The 17,950-nt window shown below is 40.6% G+C and overlaps 1 pseudogene; it reads right to left on the bottom strand.

Annotated features, from left to right (window-relative positions):
- Positions 1 to 10,868: 10,868 nt before the first annotated feature.
- On the bottom strand, positions 10,869 to 17,950 carry LOC149044370 (uncharacterized; annotated as a pseudogene).

Below are 17,950 nucleotides of genomic sequence, written 5' to 3' on the forward strand. Positions count from 1 at the left end.
AAACTACAACGGATACACAGGGTATGAGTAAGTTTTATTGATTTTACGAGAAAAATCTTCATATTTCGAAATATTTGTCGTTGTAAATCGACCATATTTCGTTCCCTATACTATTCCTTATAACGTGTTCAAATTTTCAACGGTTCCTAGCATAACTTACTCTGAGTTACACAACGCGTAACGCGTTCGTAAATTAATCGTTGGCTCTTTCTCGAGACGTGACCTTGGGTTGCCTATGACAAGACAATTGCGTAAACAATACTCAACATAATAACATTATACACAAAAAACACGGGATTTTGGATTATGTATTTATTAAAAAAGAATATCCATACAACTACAATGGAAAAAAACATAAGATTCATCTTTCTTACCGTGAAATTAATACCATTCGCACTGTTATCGTAGCTACGTTCCCTGGCATCAATTGAATCCAACATGGCGTCTTTCTTCGCAAGCAGTTTGCATCCATTTGAATTTTGTTCTTCAGTCTCACGGTAGTAGTGTTGTTCAATAGATTGCATAGAGTATATGCAGTTTGGTTTCAGATTTCAGATTTTGCTTTTTACAACGAGTTAACGTTTTCAACTAAGACATTGGCATACTTAGCATACAAGACATACAAGGCATTCAATGCTTTCATGGCTTTCAAGCGTTCACGATTCAGTCCGTTCCAAAATTACCGCTCAATAACATCTTTTTGTGTGGATTGGCCGCGAACAATAAGACTTGTGTATGCGTCTATAAGTATTTTGAGCTACCACAGGTATCCCAGTAATGATGTTGTGTGTTTGATGTGTTATTCTCCGCAAAAGCGAATTAAGAGGCGACCTCTGTAAAAGCGGTCCAGGGCATTTCGCATCGGAATAAAGTTTTCCCTCAAACTTTGCCCAATAATCTACCTTTGGTAGCGAGTAAATAAAACCACATTAGTTTCTGGAAATACGTTAAAATAAAATTTTTAGAGCTCTCAATAGTCAAAGCTGCAAAAGGCCCTTTTTTGACCGCTTGCGACATCGAAAATTTCAAAAGTTAAAAAGCCCGGTCCTCGTATCACACCGCATGCAGCAAAAGATCTTTTGTATTCTTAGACTGAGTAATATGTAAGGTGTATAAAAAGCATTTCAATTTTTATATTCGTTGATTCAGAGGTTCGTCATGATTTATTTAATAACACAAGTTAGACAGCTTTCTGAAATTGGTCAAAAGTACTCTTTCTTTCTTGGTTGATATTGCTCAAGTCCAGACCAGACCATTGAAAACTCCGCTTGATTTCTTCTAATAAGATGTTTGGCATAAGAAAAATATAAAAACATCTTGCACTTATTAGTTTTCTTCGCCGTGGTGACTTCAAACTTTTAGCGATTTTGCTAGCGTGACAGCCGATTATGCAAATTAGTTCATTGAGCAAACTCCGACCGTTTTATATAAGTAGCTCAATAAATCTTAGATTTTGGCCATTTTAAGTTGAAAATATAGTAGGAGAGAGCTTTTAGACCACACTGATTGATACTCTACACATTTTAAGAGGCCAAAATTTGACAAACTTTTCTATCTCGTGACGAAAGACGTCAACAACAACGTATCGAATATCATAATCTGATTAGCGCTCAGTCAACATTTTAATGGCAATCTTTTTTAAAAAATTGGCTTCTGTTATTTCATATTTGAGTTCTGACAGCCTTTGTTATTCAACCTGTATGAACATTCCAGAACCAAACAGCAGGATTTTATTTAGTGTAACCGGCGATAACAGCGCACACTAAAATACACCGTGACCAGTGACTCTCACGTAATTCCATCGTGTAATTATCCTGAATTACTTCTTACGTTGAAATAAAGCAGCGATTGCTCGGATATCTAGTAGACAGGAACAAATATCATTTTGTCGTCACACCTGTCTGCATAACAGTCTCGGTTCATAACTTTGGAGGTTTCTTGTAAAAAAGAATATCGCATTCGCCTAACGAGTGGACGTCAGAACTAGATTGCATAGCAACTGCACTCCGAAATCATTTCCTCCATTTTTGCAAGAAGTGCTGCCTTTGTATCTCGCATTTTGAATGAGAGATGAAAATGTTTGCACATGTCTCTTAGTATCTTGACTTTCAGGCTAGGCAACCTTCCCTCTCTTGCCAACGAGCACACATCATAGATATCAAACATGATTGGATGTTTCAGTCCTATCTCATCCATTATTGTGTTCCTCGCCTCTCTCAAACACTCTTCGTCTACATCAGACGCGGATGCCTCTACCAAGTCGTCGTCTTCGTCGTCTACGTCTGTGGCATCATCCGATTCTTGTTGTATTTTAGATCTCTCTTTAAGGCACAATCTCGAGAAGAAACCCTGAATCTGTATGCTAGATAACCACTCTGCTCTATCGAACATTCTCTCTCCATCTATAGTGTAGGCAGTTCGCATATCCTTTGCAACTTGCTCTGGGTCTTGTTTTCTGCCAGTGTCTCGTCCAATATTAAATTTCTGTGTCAAGTACTGCCTGACATTTTGCGAAAACCGTACACTTGCACTTCTCTTATAAAGAGCCCATCCCATGGGAAGCTGTGAAGCATTTGTCAAGGGTTCTGTGGCCATTGCCACCAGTTCAGTCGAAATTTCATTCCCTAATGACAATGACTGAAAGTGATGAACCCACTCCCTCTTCACTTTGTCATAAAGACTTTCAGTCATGCTCGCAGGCACAGGACTCACATGATGAACTAGCAAGTTCATATGAAGGTCAAGGTCGGCCTGGGTCTTAAAATCTTCATCGCAACCAGGCTCAGGGCATTGATAGGTACTACCGTCGTTGCCATCATTACTTTCTCCTGCTGATGCAATTCGTCGAGCAGCAGTGGGGAAGAATGGAATCTCCTCCACGAGATCCGTCTTTTTCTGTGGACAAATTACAATTTTATTCCATGGAATAAACTTTCCAGGCCCAACATTAAACGCTCTCAAAACGCGCAGGCCCTCATGTGTAAACTCAAAGTTGTGTAAGCTGTTGAAATTGGCAATCTTGTTAATTTCTAGGGTTGAGTTCTGTTCCTGGACTATGCACACTGACGCCGTCGTTCCCTTGACCGGTCTCTCTTTCAGTGCGTTATACATGTCTTTGGCAGAAACAACATCATGGCCTTCGTTGCAGTATCTCCTGATTGACGCTTTTAACGGACACAAAATCCTGTCACACATATCTTTTCCAGCCTGCGGTTCAGAATGATCGTACCTCACGAGTTCGATTCCCTGGTGATGTCCGAGCTCTCGTAGGGATGATACCAGCTTACTGTTGTGATAGCAACCTGCTTCATCTGATCTTAGAAAGGCCTTTTTTATTCCTGGATTTTGTAACTTTATGGTGACAAAGAGATTTTCAAGGACTGACAGCACTGAAAACCAGTCTTGTTTACAGCTGTTAAAAAGGTGTACGTAGCAAGTTACTTCTAGGCTTTCCTCCTGTCTTACAACAACGCTACTCACATGCCAATTGATTCCCCTCTTAGCAAACCATTCTGCTTGCTTTTCCCGGAACTTCATTGCTGTGAACTTCATTGCCCAGTCAACTACTATAAATGCTTCATCTCCCTTCAAAGAGTCAAGAATTTGACGCTTGCACTGATTCTGATTCTCTTCTCTCAGGATATGCCCTTTCCATCCAAAGATCTTAGCGGCAGCATTTTTTGCGTCATAAAGATGGTCTTCCGCTTGAACCTTACCCAATTGCATTGTGTACTCAGAAATAACACCACTTACTTCTTCAAGAACACTTTTCAGCTTCTCACAATCCTCACAATTCACGTTGTGGCTATGACTGCATACTTTCTGAAAGTCAGTGTCACCAGCATCGCTCAGTGCAAAGACCCTACAGTGATCGGCACATTTGCTATTGTCTTCTTTGCAGTGATTACGGTATGTAGTCTTCAAATACAACTTGCTCTCCTGAAGCCTCTTCCGAACTTCTTTACACCAATCCTTTTCCACTCCCACGCGTTCCAGTTCGTCTATAATTTGGAGAAAATCTTTAAAACCATCCGCTCCCTCAGCTGCAGTATTGTCTAGACCCCGCAATGATTTCCTCTGTGTGGCCCCTTGAACTTCTAGTACTCTCCACATCGTGGATTTACTTATCGGTTGAAATCCAGTTTGTTTGCAATGGTCCATGTATTGATTAATGATGGTGCACTTGGCCACTGTGCGCACCACGTTAGGTATGACAAACTCTTCACCGTTCTCAAGTTTTATGGTGCGAGTACCGTAGGCTACGTCTTGATAGTAATATGGCCTCATAGTGAACTCTAAGAAGTGGTCTAGCTGACGCTGTTGTATACGGATTCTATGACGCGGGATTTTTTCAATGGGCACTCCAGGCCCCTCACTCTTCGCCTGTGCTCTTGCCTTCTTTATTTGTCTATCGGAGAGGTTTTCAAATGGTTGATGTAAGCGTTTAAGCTCGTTGGCTGAGAATCTATCAGCATAAATACTCAGTATTTGAGTCTTAAGTGATTTTGTGGGAGCATTCTGATAGGCGACCATAAGGGTTTGAAGGCCAACATCAATAGCTGTCTTGCACTTCTGTTCATGGTCTACGACTGCTTGGAATAACGCTTTACCATCTCTTGGAGCTATGACGTCGCACACCAGCTGGCACGCTTCCCCGGCTTTTTGCACAAATTCAGATTTTTCAGTAAAGGAGCATTTTTCCCAACAATCTACTTGTGATTCCAAATGTGTAATCCTGGGTTTTTGTACAGCATCGGCGAGGCTATCAATGCATGCATTGAAAACTTGAATTGGATCTTGGACATTTCCTCTCGTTGGTCTGAAATCCTGTATTTCTATGCTTTCGTCAAGCGCCAACACGGCTGAAGGAGTCCACATTTCGTCATTGGTGCTGTGGGATAGCCTGGAAGAACTTGGTGTAATAGTTGAGCTCATGGCTAGTTTGAACTTCTCTAGAGCGGCATCTTTGCTCGGCCTTCGATTAAAGATATCAAGTTTCAGATGAATTTGTACACATAAACTAGGTAACATGCTTTCAAAGTCAACTGGGCGCTAGTGATTAAACCTAGCAAGCGCAAGCGAGAAGTTACGCGAGAGAAAGACATGGCGTCTGTTCTCTCAGATGCTTACTACAGGCTTTTCGCCGAGAGCCTTGTACGCAGGCTAACTGCTTTAGCACTAAGCACATCTCTTTTGTAGTTTACAAAATATCTACAAAAACTGAATCGATACAAACAGATGTACCTTTCGGTGTGTCTTGCAATTAACGTAACCAAAAGGCAATTACCTCGAGATCCCTGATACAGGCAAAACTCCAGTAAGCTATGATTAATTACTAAAGTTATTTGTTAACAATTACCGCCCGTAGAGCATTTTCTTATTGGAAAAGGGTTATGTATCTCAGCTTATGTACACAACTGCATGCATCAATATCAAACGCTTTTTATTCGCACAAACTCTTTTACCTCACATAAGCGCAGGAATCACTGTCTTCTTTCTCTGTGGGTTCCAAAGAGACCCATGGCATTTCCTTCACAGAAGCATTGTGCTTGTTGCAGCAGTTAATACAAATAACTGGACGTAGGAAAAAGTGGATTAATATACGAACGAGCGATTGGGGAGAAAACGGGAGAGATTGGTTGAAATCAGCCACTTCAGTATCTTAAATCACTTGTTCCTACCTGAACCTACTTGAACGAGAACGCCATACATCTTAGAAATGGCCTTTGACATTTCCAAATTGACAGAATACCGGCTCTTTGCCCCCTTGGAATCGCTACCAGGGTGTGTCGGATACTGGCACGCTGATCTTTGGCGCCAGAACTTCCCATAGGTGTGCCTATGCTTTGAACAGACCAACATTTTTGCCATAACTGAGTCATCTATATCGAACAGGCCAGCCCTTGCTAGGATAAGCTCTCCTTCCGTGACACTCTCTTTTGACAAATGGATTAATGAGAGATGACTCTCTACTGAGTCAGTACACTGAAGTAAATTAAACAACCCGGAAACTCCTCGTGAGTCTCCGCACGAAGTTTCTAAGGAATGCGAAAGAAAGCAAGACATCTTACTGCGAATGCTGCTTCAAGAATTTAGTGTTATTAATCAAAAGCAAATCAGTACCGAAAGAAACAATTGAATTACAGCTAATAGGATTACGCACTTTACAACATAGATATGGCTAATTGTTGGAAAAATTAGGTGACACGTAACGAAATAATTTATTTCCTTTAAAAACGCGGAGTCCTTCTCTACAAGAAAGTTCTAAAGTTGTGAATAGAAACTCTCATAAAGTCAGGTGTGCAGACAAAATTTTCTCTTATTCCTGCCGACTAGAATTCTGAGCCAAAAGACGATGTTATCGCTGCTTTATCTAGATGGGAGAAGTAATTCAGGATAATTACACAATTGAATTACGTGACAGAGTCACTGGTCACGGTATATTTTAGTGTGCGCTGTTATCGCCAGTTGCACTAAATAAAATCCTGTAGTTTGGTTCCGAAATGTTCACACAGGTTTGAATAGCGTAAGCTGTCAGAACTCAAATATGAAATAACAAATTGCCATTAAAAGGTTGACTGAGCGCTAATCAAATTATGATATTCGATACGTTGTTGTTGACGTCTTTCGTCACGAGATAGAAAAATTCGTCAAATTTTGGCCTTTTAAAATGTTTAGAGTATCAATCAGTGTGGTCTAAAAGCTCTCTCCTACTATATTTTCAACTTAAAATGGCCAAAATCTAAGATTTATTGAGCTACTTATGTAAACGGTCGGAGTTTGCTCAATGAACTAATTTGCATAATCGGCTGTCACGCTAGCAAAATCGCTAAAAGTTTGAAGTCACCACGGCGAAGAAAACTAATAAGTGCAAGATGTTTTTATATTTTTCTTATGCCAAACATCTTATTAGAAGAAATCAAGCGGAGTTTTCAATGGTCTGGTCTGGACTTGAGCAATATCAACCAAGAAAGAAAGAGTACTTTTGACCAATTTCAGAAAGCTGTCTAACGTGTGTTATTAAATAAATCATGACGAACCTCTGAATCAACGAATATAAAAATTGAAATGCTTTTTATACACCTTACATATTACTCAGTCTAAGAATACAAAAGATCTTTTGCTGCATGCGGTGTGATACGAGGACCGGGCTTTTTAACTTTTGAAATTTTCGATGTCGCAAGCGGTCAAAAAAGGGCCTTTTGCAGCTTTGACTATTGAGAGCTCTAAAAATTTTATTTTAACGTATTTCCAGAAACTAATGTGGTTTTATTTACTCGCTACCAAAGGTAGATTATTGGGCAAAGTTTGAGGGAAAACTTTATTCCGATGCGAAATGCCCTGGACCGCTTTTACAGAGGTCGCCTCTTAACCTGTAGCAAGCATACGAGAAAAGATCACCGATAAAGATCACGGAAACCAAACGAAATGCCACGAAAAGAACTACTTCAGATAAAGAAGAATACACCATAATTAAGTCACCAAAAATAACACCTATTACATTGGAATTTGCTCTTGATGAATCATATGTCTGCAACCTGCTTACTGTTGCGGATGCCTTGAATGCAAATGTGTGCCAAACAGTAGACTTAAAAGTAAAAATAGTCACAAAAGGTGAAAACAAGCAGGTCATTATACACAATGGCAAGATCAAATACAAAGTTGGCTGCATAACAGCCGATGAAACACAGTCCATGAAGCTTGTTCTCTGGGAAAACACAATCAACAAAGTAACTACAGGCAAAAGTTACCTCTTGAAACATCTCAAAGTTTGCACCTTTGATGATATTAAATTTGTGAATACGAATGAATCTACTGTAATTCATGAGGTTGATGACATTGACAACATTACCTTACCTCGAATTAAGTTGACTTTAGGCAACTTAAGGCGACTTTAGGCTACTTAAGCTCCCAGAGAAGGTCTATCTCGTATAGCATAAAAAAAGAAATAATACCTCCCATTCCCTGATTCGATAATGGCTTCGCGCGAAAACCAAAACGCGCCATTTTCCCATCACTGAACTAGAGAGAAACTGGTTAATTTTTCATTTGAAATGTCCAAGATTGCAGTACATTTATTTTATTTCTTGACAACACATGACAGGATTGTCCATCTTCTGATCTTGTCACTTATGTCCAGGATTGCATGCAAGTATCGTTTACCAAATACTTCATATTTGACAGACTTATTTCTCAATTTTTATATTGCTTTATATCTGAGAGAATTGTGCTATGGTAGGAGCCCATTACTTGGAGCATTCGACTCCCATATTGAGCCTATATCACGACTTGAATTCACTAAGGTAATGCGATTCATGAAGCGCGAAGGAAAAAAATGGCGGCCTTGTGCGGGGACGTCTTCATGTCAAACTACGCAAATTCCGCCTTTCTTTTTTGTATACCAGTATTCCAATCCTTCCTTTCCTTACCTTACATATCCCACTATCTTTGGCAAATTTTTCACATTTGCGAAAAAAATTAGCAGGAGTGCAGATCATCGTTGTATTTTTTTATTTTTAATTTTCGTGTGCATCAAACGTTATCCGTCTTCTGATTCTGTCCACTTTAAAGAAAATGTCATGAAAATAGTTCCAAATTCAAGAAGATGAAGAGGCACAATCCCAGATATGATGGAGAGCGCGGAAACAAGAAATTGCGTGAGCAAGCTGTGTGCGAGTCGTCTTCATCTCGAGAATCTTCATCCACACCGTACGTAAAGGACATTTTGCAACGCAGGATTGAACAGAAGCGGATGCAACAAAATGAGGAGCGTTTTTCTAGATCGCAAGATAATGCTACTCTTCCGAATTGGGCTTCGATCTTGTCAAATCTTGGTTGTTTTTGTGAAGTGCGGTCGATAATGGAGAGTGCTTTATTGCCGCATGCGGCAGAATTCCCGGTGCTTATTGTCACTTTGATCATTGAACAGTCAAGAGTCAGGTTCATCTTCAATAGAATTTTCTTCGGAACAGCTGATTCCCGAGGTATTTTGAAAATCTTCACACCACACGATTACTTAATCTTGCATTGTTGCAGTCATGTCATCGGGCGATTTTGCAAGACTCTAAATGTAAATACAATGTGTATTGCCTGAAAAGGTCGAGAAAGCCTCGAAACTGTCATATCCCCCGCTGCTATTCGTAATTTAAACACTTTTCCGTCCCTAGTCAAATCAAAGGTTTTATTGCTTGCCATGATGTTGGCGAACGGACAGTCCAAAAGAGCGCGAAACTCTCACTTCCTTCGCAGACACCAGGCGGGCCATTGGAGAGGGGTTGGTATCAGAAACTTACCCCCTCCCTCTCCATCACCTTCACTCCAACCATGTTTTACAGTATGGTGTCTGAAAAGTCGATATGGCTACATCACCCGCTCCAATATGATCAAATACGAAGTCTAAGATCTTTTTAACTTCTTAGCTAACGTCCAAAGTCTGGCTGCTCGCTGTAATGGACAGAACTGAGGAAGACGCTCCAAAACGTCGCGAAAGACCGCGAAGAGACAGTTAAACTCTCACTTCCTCCACAAACCCCTTAAGCAAGGAAGCGGACCTGGCCATGGGGAGAGGGCACTGGGGGCAAAAATTACTGTGCGAATGGACTCCTCCCCCTCCCTCATGGGTAGTTCTGTCAACGATTTTGAATGTTTTGGCCGAAAAACAAAAATTGAAAATTGATTGCAATTTTCAATTTTTAGACTTCCGCCGAAAACAGAAAAACTAAGCCATGCCACAGACTGCAACATTGTCGGAAAAGCAAAATTGCAGCTGCTTCATTTTTCTCTTTATTGTTGACAGGATTAAAATAAAAATATAAGTTATGTTTCAATATTCTATGAAAAGGAAAAAAAAGTAAAAATTTTCGATTTGGCACTCTCGTATTTTTTATGATAAAAAATAACGAAAATCAAAAATTGACATCAATTTTTAATTTTTGATTTTAAACGAAAATTGAATGGACGAATGACACACGGACCCACATGCCGCATACTTGTTGACATGCAAGTTCCTATGACGTGTGCAATACAGACAAGAAGCTTAGCCCTCTCACTTGAAACGAAATATTAGTAGCTATATTAAATTTATAAACTGCGCTATTATTCCAGATAATGGTGTTTTCGTAGTCACTTACTACCATCAAAAATTTCCATGCAGAACTTTGCCTAACTAATGTCTGTGGCGTGACTCGAAAACGTTTCGTAGTAGTGAGAATTATTCAAGCACGTTGTTCACGCCGTCTGCCAGATAACAATTTTAGAATATTCTGCAGATCTCTTCGCTATTTTCTTCCTTCTTGGTCGTAAAATATATGCATTTTGTGAATTCATGCTGTAACAACATGTAGAAAATCTGCATCTCTCTCGATCTAGAGTTGGCGTTAAATTGCGTGACGTAAAGAATGAGCCCGCAATATTTTGATCAGTGGGCTTCGTGCAAGTTTTCATCAAGTTGGGTTATGATGAAAACAAATCCGAAACATATCCAGTTATTTTCGGGGATAGTGGCAATAAATTTAAACGAAAAGTGAGATGCAAAGGTCTGTATTTTTAGTAGCCTAATGGTAGTTGCACCCTCCCATGTTGTCTTAGTTTAAATTTTGCGACTTCACACATGCCAAAAGATTAAGAAAATTGAACTAGGTAAGGACTTCAAAGGAGTCTGACTAGGGCTAACTGTAAACTAGGGAATGACTATAAATTCTCACTACAAGCTGAGCTCTTTTTGCTTTGCAAATCAAACAACGAATTATGATGCGCAATTAATTAAAATTTACCTCCGGAAGCTAACAAATGAAGTAAGGCAAAAATTGGCCTTTCTAACCTTCAACAGGATTACAATTTGACAACCGCACCCCTCGGAAATGAATAATCTAAAGTTCAAGGTCCCTCCTTATCTTCTGCCTTGTTCGGTCAGTTTTGACTTGTAAAGCTAGATCATCTGCATCAGCCTCTTCGTCCTCGGTCATACTTACAAAGGAGGACCTCTGCAATAGACCAGTTCTAGTCAGGACAGAAAGCCGGCTGAAATATCGAGCGATCTGCTGCTCTGTCAACCAGTCAGTCTTGGAGAACATTTTCTGGCCAATGTCGTCTCTTGAACTCTTCATATGGGAAGCCACATCAGAGGCAGTTGCCTTCTTACCAGTTTCAACCCCTGTCCAGAACACGTCTGCGAGATAATTCTTTGCTCTCTGAGAAAGGGCAACTGCTTTTCGCGTTTTCCGAAGGGCCCATCCGAGATCCATCTAAGTAACAAGGGATTGTTCTTCAGAATCTTGAAATGAGGTCTGACCGTGAACGTAATCACCACCAACGGAATGGACAGCCTCCCTCTATTTATTCTTGATCTCGTCGTCGGATTCTTTTTCTAGCTGCAACATGCGTTTGCCGATGTCAAGGTGCTTTTGGAGGGCAACGAACGACTGAAACACCTTGATATATCTTTCTTACTGACAAGAAAATCTCTCGCTTTCTTCTTCTGTCTGTGGCAGATTGCGTAGTTCTCGCGATGACTCAGGTTCAGACATCTGCGAACGATGCAGGTAACTACCTACTTCTATGTTTAAGTTGCTGAAGGTTTCCATTGTGACGAGCCTAGTGGGGCCTTATGGTGTTCCAAACCGTGCCAGCTGGTCTGTGCTATAGAAATTTCCAGGTTTAATACCATAAGCACGCCACATTCTCAAGCCTCTATTGTCGTGCGAGAAGTCATTCAATGCTTGTGCGCCGGTCATGGTATCTTTGGCCATTGTTTGTGCGGATGGCTGAACTTGACACACCGCTGCATAGCAGCCCTTGGCTCCACCGTACGATTTGATGGCGGTTTTCATGTCACTGGCTGTTTTGATATCATTACCTTCATTTAGAGAGCGGCGCATGTGACTTTTGAGGACAGCGATCCGACGGTCGCAGATGTCTTTGCCTGCTTGTGGTACGCTTAAGTCGTAGCGCGTGATCGTGACACCAGTGCGGTCACCGATGCCGGGGAGCAAAAGCAGAAGATAACCGCAGTGGTAACAACCAGTGTTGTCTGATCTTAAGTACACTTGGTTGAGATTTGGCTTCAAAGCCTTCAGTGTTGTCAACTTGTGTTAGATTATAGACGCAAACCAGTTCTGAGTGCACTTATCAAATATATGGATATAGGTTCGTGTCTGAAGAGAAAATGAGAATGGTTAATTTTTAAAAAAATTCAATCCGGAAACTCTGATGCATTTTTTAGTTTTGGCTTTGGGGAAGTTAGTTGTCCAAACTCGAATAAACTCGTCTTTTCATATTTTCGCGTTGGTGCAGTCGGTGTGCAACATATCAGTGGTCGCAAAAATTTGCACTGAATTTGCCTTCAGATTTTATCTAAGAGTTATATGCTAAACTGGGAAAAAAGAATGGCTCAAGTACTGTTTCAACATTAAACAAACCTCAATTTCCTCGCTGTCCGCTTTGTTAATGGAAGCAGCAGTGTGCCAGGGCTTACTTTTTTTGCTAAACCAATCGCGCTGCGTCTCTATGTAGCTTATTGGTAAGAGCTTCATGGCCCAATCCATGATTAACAACAAGCTGCTTTGTGAAAGGGCATCGACAGCAGCAGTCTTTGCAGCATCTTGGTGAACAGATCGTACAATGTGCGACTTCCATTCTTCAAGTTTTGGTATGGCCGATTGGAGGTCATGCTCGAGTTCCTCCTGTTTCTCCTTGTTTCTATGGAGAGAAAGAGAATGTAAGTAACAACAAAATTTAATGTATATGACGGCATCCTACTGTTTGCTGCTAAAATTCCATTTTTGATTGCAAAATGTGGGATATACTCATAGAGAAATAGTACCTCCGAGCTACGTTTAGTGAATTGTTATTAATATTGATATGGTATCTTATCTCAAGAGGTGATAATGAGACCTGAATATCCATTATGGCATCCCTCAAGTCACTTCACCGGTGACAGCCGATGCTGTGCTGATGTGAACAGGTTTCACGGTACTCAGCTTCATGGCTACTCAGCGCGTATACACTGCAATGATCTGCACAGGGCGTCTTACTTGAGATGTGCAGCTTAAAGTCGGTGGACAGATAGTGTTCACCAGCTCGCAGACGTGAGACAATTTCTCTTGCCTTATCATCTTAAAGGTCTGCATTAGGAAGAATACATTGTTTATAAACCTTCGTGTGCCCTTAATAGCATGTGCAACCCATAAGGACGTCAATGATTATAAGTAAAAGGGCAAGTTTCAAAGAGGCCATCTGAAGGACCACATAGAGAAGGACACTTATAAAGAGCATTGGTTCCTATCTTTACACTGAGCTGAATTTCAACAATCCGTGGCACTGACTATACAGGCACACCAATGAAAACAGTAGTAGCTTTTGAGGATATTCAAGTTTAGAATGAATCGGGCGTTAGAATATAGAGATGGCTTCATAGCCAGAGAGGGTGAGCCTCTTCTAAACTTTTTCTCAACCTTGACATCCTCAAATTCTCCCTTCCATAATGAGCCCTGGACTAGCTTCTCACAGAAAATACTGTTAACAAGCTACAAATACAGATACATCGTCATCATTCTCACCTATTTTCCTCAGAAAATCAATCATTTACCCTAGGGAGGCAACTGCATTGACACCATCCGTCTGCGTGCTGTCCAGACCCGCCAATGACTTTCTCCGCGAGGCGGCGCACATCTAAAGTTCAAAACATTTCTGATTTAGAATTTATTTTGAGTGTGATGGTAACAGCCTATCACCAAAGGAAACAAAACCCGCAGCTTACGCTTATCTTCATTTCATATATACTTTGCTCCCGACAGTGCGCAATCACCGGCATGTAAAAACCAAAGAATAAGACAGGGTTTTACCATAAGGATATTAAAAAGCGTTAATCTCTTGGATGGTTTGAAGTTCGTTTCCGTACAAAAGGTGTGATACAGCTGTATGAGACGGGACGAGATAACCGTTCTCACGACATTAGGAATTTCCATTTTCTCGCCATTTGATAGCTTTAGCGTTTTAGTTCCATATATCATGTCTTGAAGATATGATGGACTTGATATGAAGTCCAGGAAAGGTCAACCTTACCGGGATCTAGCCTCGATCAGGTTATGGTTGGTGTTTCTATGAGCTGTCCAGGTTTAGCCCTGTACGCACGTGTTCTCGCCTCATCAATCCTGAACTTGGTCAGTCCCGGAACAAGCTGTAGAAGTTCTGTTTTACTGTAGTCGCCGGCGAAGAGGGAGATAGTTTGTTGCTGTGTGTACCAAGAGTTAGCTTCATTGTAGAGGGGCACTAGTCTTTTCACTAAGATGTCCAACTCGGAAGTAACAGAGACAGCTAGTCCGCTATGGTACTTTTCGAATTTTTTCTGAAGCAGCCACGATGAATTTCCCGGGACAATAGCATTCAACTCAGTATCAACAGCTTGGCTGGCTTTTTCGCGGTAGTAACGTTGCGATGATGATGAAATAGTCATAACATCAGACTTGCACTGAGACCTGCCTGGGCTTATTCGGCCATCAGTTGATTTCAGTAGATAGCCGTTAAGGTGCTGCAGCTGATGCTCAACCTACGGAGTAGGCTGCCACTCGCGAGACGTCTCTACCTCCACCGATGACTCTTGCGACGACGACGAGAGAAAGTCTGAATTCGGTTTACCCTGCTGTAGCAAAAACAAAAACTAGAGAGAAAAGGCCTGTACCGGCGATTAACAGTATCTGACTCCACCACACGAGAGAGCTCATCATAATTATGCAGAAGCAAAGCACGCGCATCAAGTGCAAAAATAATTTATTCAGTCAAAACAACCGCGTTCAATCAAAACAAAAATATACAATGATATTTTCACATCTTTAAGGAGCGAAAAAGTTCAAAGTCCGGCTAAACAGTTCAAGGAATTGTTCAGTCTGTGTCCGAATCACTTTCAATGAAATGGAATCGTCGTTTCCGAGGTTTGTTTTTAATCTCGGCGTAGGATCGCTCGAGCAAAGTGCTGGGTCGGTTCGTAATTCTCGATTTACTTGGCAGTTCCGTTCTCTAAACACCACTTTTCCCGAAATGGTGCAACAAAACCAAACAGGCAATCCAACTAGGCTACGCAAATCGTATAATTTATTCCAATATATTATTATTCGATCTAAAGAAAAGAACGAGATACATTTGAGAAATTGAACAGGATCCATCGATTCATAAACACACGAGTAAAACTATTAGATAGAATTACAGCATTGAGAACTTACTTTTATGACGATGTCTAGTAGGATTGTTTCACGGTGTATAGCTACGTACAGGTTAGCAACAGATGAAACAGGTCAGGGTATAACAGAACACGGGTCAGCAAGACAGGTTAGCAGAACTTGTACGTATCTTCGAATCTTAAATATCTGAACTGAAAACTGAACTATTCACGTGGCTTAATTACATAAGCTAGTGTCAATCAAAATCAATCAGGAAAATCAAGTTAATAATTCATTATATTGACGAAACACAAACCAACAACCAAAAGCAGTGCCTTTTACAGTGTTTTTGTTGTTAGAGCTGTTTTTCGGCTGCTGTATTGTTGTTGTGGTGGCGAAATAAAACCCACTTACAACGCCGGCCATTGTTTCGCTCGCAAATTTTCAGCGTATCCAAATGTCAAATGCGTCTCCAAGGCTCGCATTTGATTGGCTATCTGTGAGTTTCTTTGATTATTGACCAATCAGAATATCTGGTTTGTTACTTCTTTGCACTGAGTTAACCCTCTTCTGCACTGGATTACCTAAAAACTGGATTTATGGCTGTGAATATAGGAAAATCATATATTTGAACTGCGGATAAAGATTTGAATATCAAAGCGATCTTCGCAGCTATGAACACTACTTTTAAGTAGTGTTCATAACTGCGAAAGCAGTAGTGAAAAGAAGGCCTGAAAAAAAAATTCAGGCCTATACGGGATTTGAACCCATGACCTCTGCGATATCGGGGCAGTGCTCTACCAAACTGCATTTATCTTAACCAATCAGAACTGAGTAATTTTTTCATGTATCTTATTAATAGAAATACATTTCTTCCTAGTGATAATAATAGTAATAATAATAATGATAATAATATTGATAAATCGTATTCTTAACTATTATGATCACAATTGTAATTATAATATATTTGGTAACGGGGACGACAGTGACATGCACAGGTCCAATGACAGCGTAGATCACTAAGTCTAAAGCATCAAAATTTATCAGAATATTACAATTCAGAACGTTTGGGCTCAAGGAATAATTCTAGCTATTTTGTATGAAAATGAGTTACGTATCATTAACATGTATTGTAATATTTTCTTTTGGCCTTTACACATCATGAAAACACATTATGGAATGACTTGTAGTAATACCTCGCAGCCAATTTCATCTCGAAATCGCACGCGTAAACATGACTACACAAATTCACCTTCGGTTGTCTCAGGGGGCTCCCTTCTTCTCTACTCCTGAGATGGTCCTGCAGTTTGGTCCATGGACTCCACCTCGGTTGCAACTGGGTTTTAACTTGTTACAGTTTCGATGTCAGAGGGAGGATCGCCCGTTTCCAAACTGTTTATGTGAGTGCCTCTGCAGTATCTGAATATACCTGACAAACGTATGATATAATCTTCAAATCGGTCGCAAGTTACAAGTAAGAAAAAAATGATGTTCAGATAAGTTCTCTTTGAGTAAGCTCTCTCCATATACCCTAATCATCGTCTCTAAGATAACAGTTACGCGTCCTACAACAATTCGGTATATATTCAGTCTACATGATGACGCAAAATGCAATATTGAATTACCTGCACCAACTGGAACGACAGTGTTCCACTTTGCTTTGACTTTTTGCGCCATCTTCAGATTTGCTCATCTCTCAACCTTACGTCTCTGATTTCCATGGAGGGGATGCTGGCATTTAGGCGAAGGTCTGAATCTCAAACCAAATTGTACACGATGCTCAGGGCATACCTGGAAATCTTGGCCTCCAGAATCTCCAAATAAGCCAACATGAGCTAAAATAAGCTCTTTCTCGGACGAAACTCATGTCTGAGATATACTGACGTCTTTCAAGTGTTCTTTTCTGCTATCCATGCACGAAGTTAGGGGTACGAGTTATTGCCGTCCCGGCCAGCGCGAAGAAAAATCACATTGGGTTCTACAGTAAGGTTCAAATTGACAAGAAAACTGCGCTATCTCGACTCCCTCAATTCGAGTTCTAGGTTGAATTGAGGGCTTTTTTAGATGCTTGCACACTCATATGACATTATCATGATGACTTAATACTATCGATCCACGTACGCTAGATAGGATCAACAATATCCGTTACGCTGACCCCTTGAGAGGATGGAAAAATATTACCGGAAGAGGCAATTCTTTTACAGTTACGTGACGTTTCAGATATGTCTATTTCCAGCTGTCACATAACATCGACCCCCTTTTGAATTAACTTGGAAAAGGAGTGACCATGCAAACTTCATACTTATGAGGGCTGGTCGATACAATTATTACGAAGAAATTCTCTTCCGATCCCGTGTAAAATGCTTTAGCGTGCAGACCACGGGGAAGAAAGTAAATTCTTTAGTAGATTTAATAATATCCTGAGAAACTCATGAAATGGTTCCATCTGGGAATACAAAAGAGAGGAAGTGTACAATGTAGACGGAAGTATGAATTAATTTCACGGATACGTGATGTTTTAATTGTTTCTTCTGGAGCTGTTACAAAAAACTTCGTAAATTGAACCACGAAGAATTTACTCTGAAATACCATCCAGGATTTGCCTTCGTCAAGACAAGAAGGGTCAAAGGAGGTCATGTCACCGCATCGTCGGCCTGAGTCAAGAAGGGCCGAACTGAGTGATCTCGCCCTCAAGTGAAATGAGTTTCCAAATGTAATGATCAATGCAGAAAGCGCGAGGAAACGCACCTGTTTTAGTCAAAGCGCAATAATTCACCTTACCGTATCAAACAATTCAT

Source organism: Pocillopora damicornis, chromosome 6, assembly GCF_964200805.1.
Source record: "Pocillopora damicornis chromosome 6, jaPocDami1.2, whole genome shotgun sequence".
In the NCBI taxonomy this organism is placed as follows: domain Eukaryota; kingdom Metazoa; phylum Cnidaria; class Anthozoa; order Scleractinia; family Pocilloporidae; genus Pocillopora; species Pocillopora damicornis.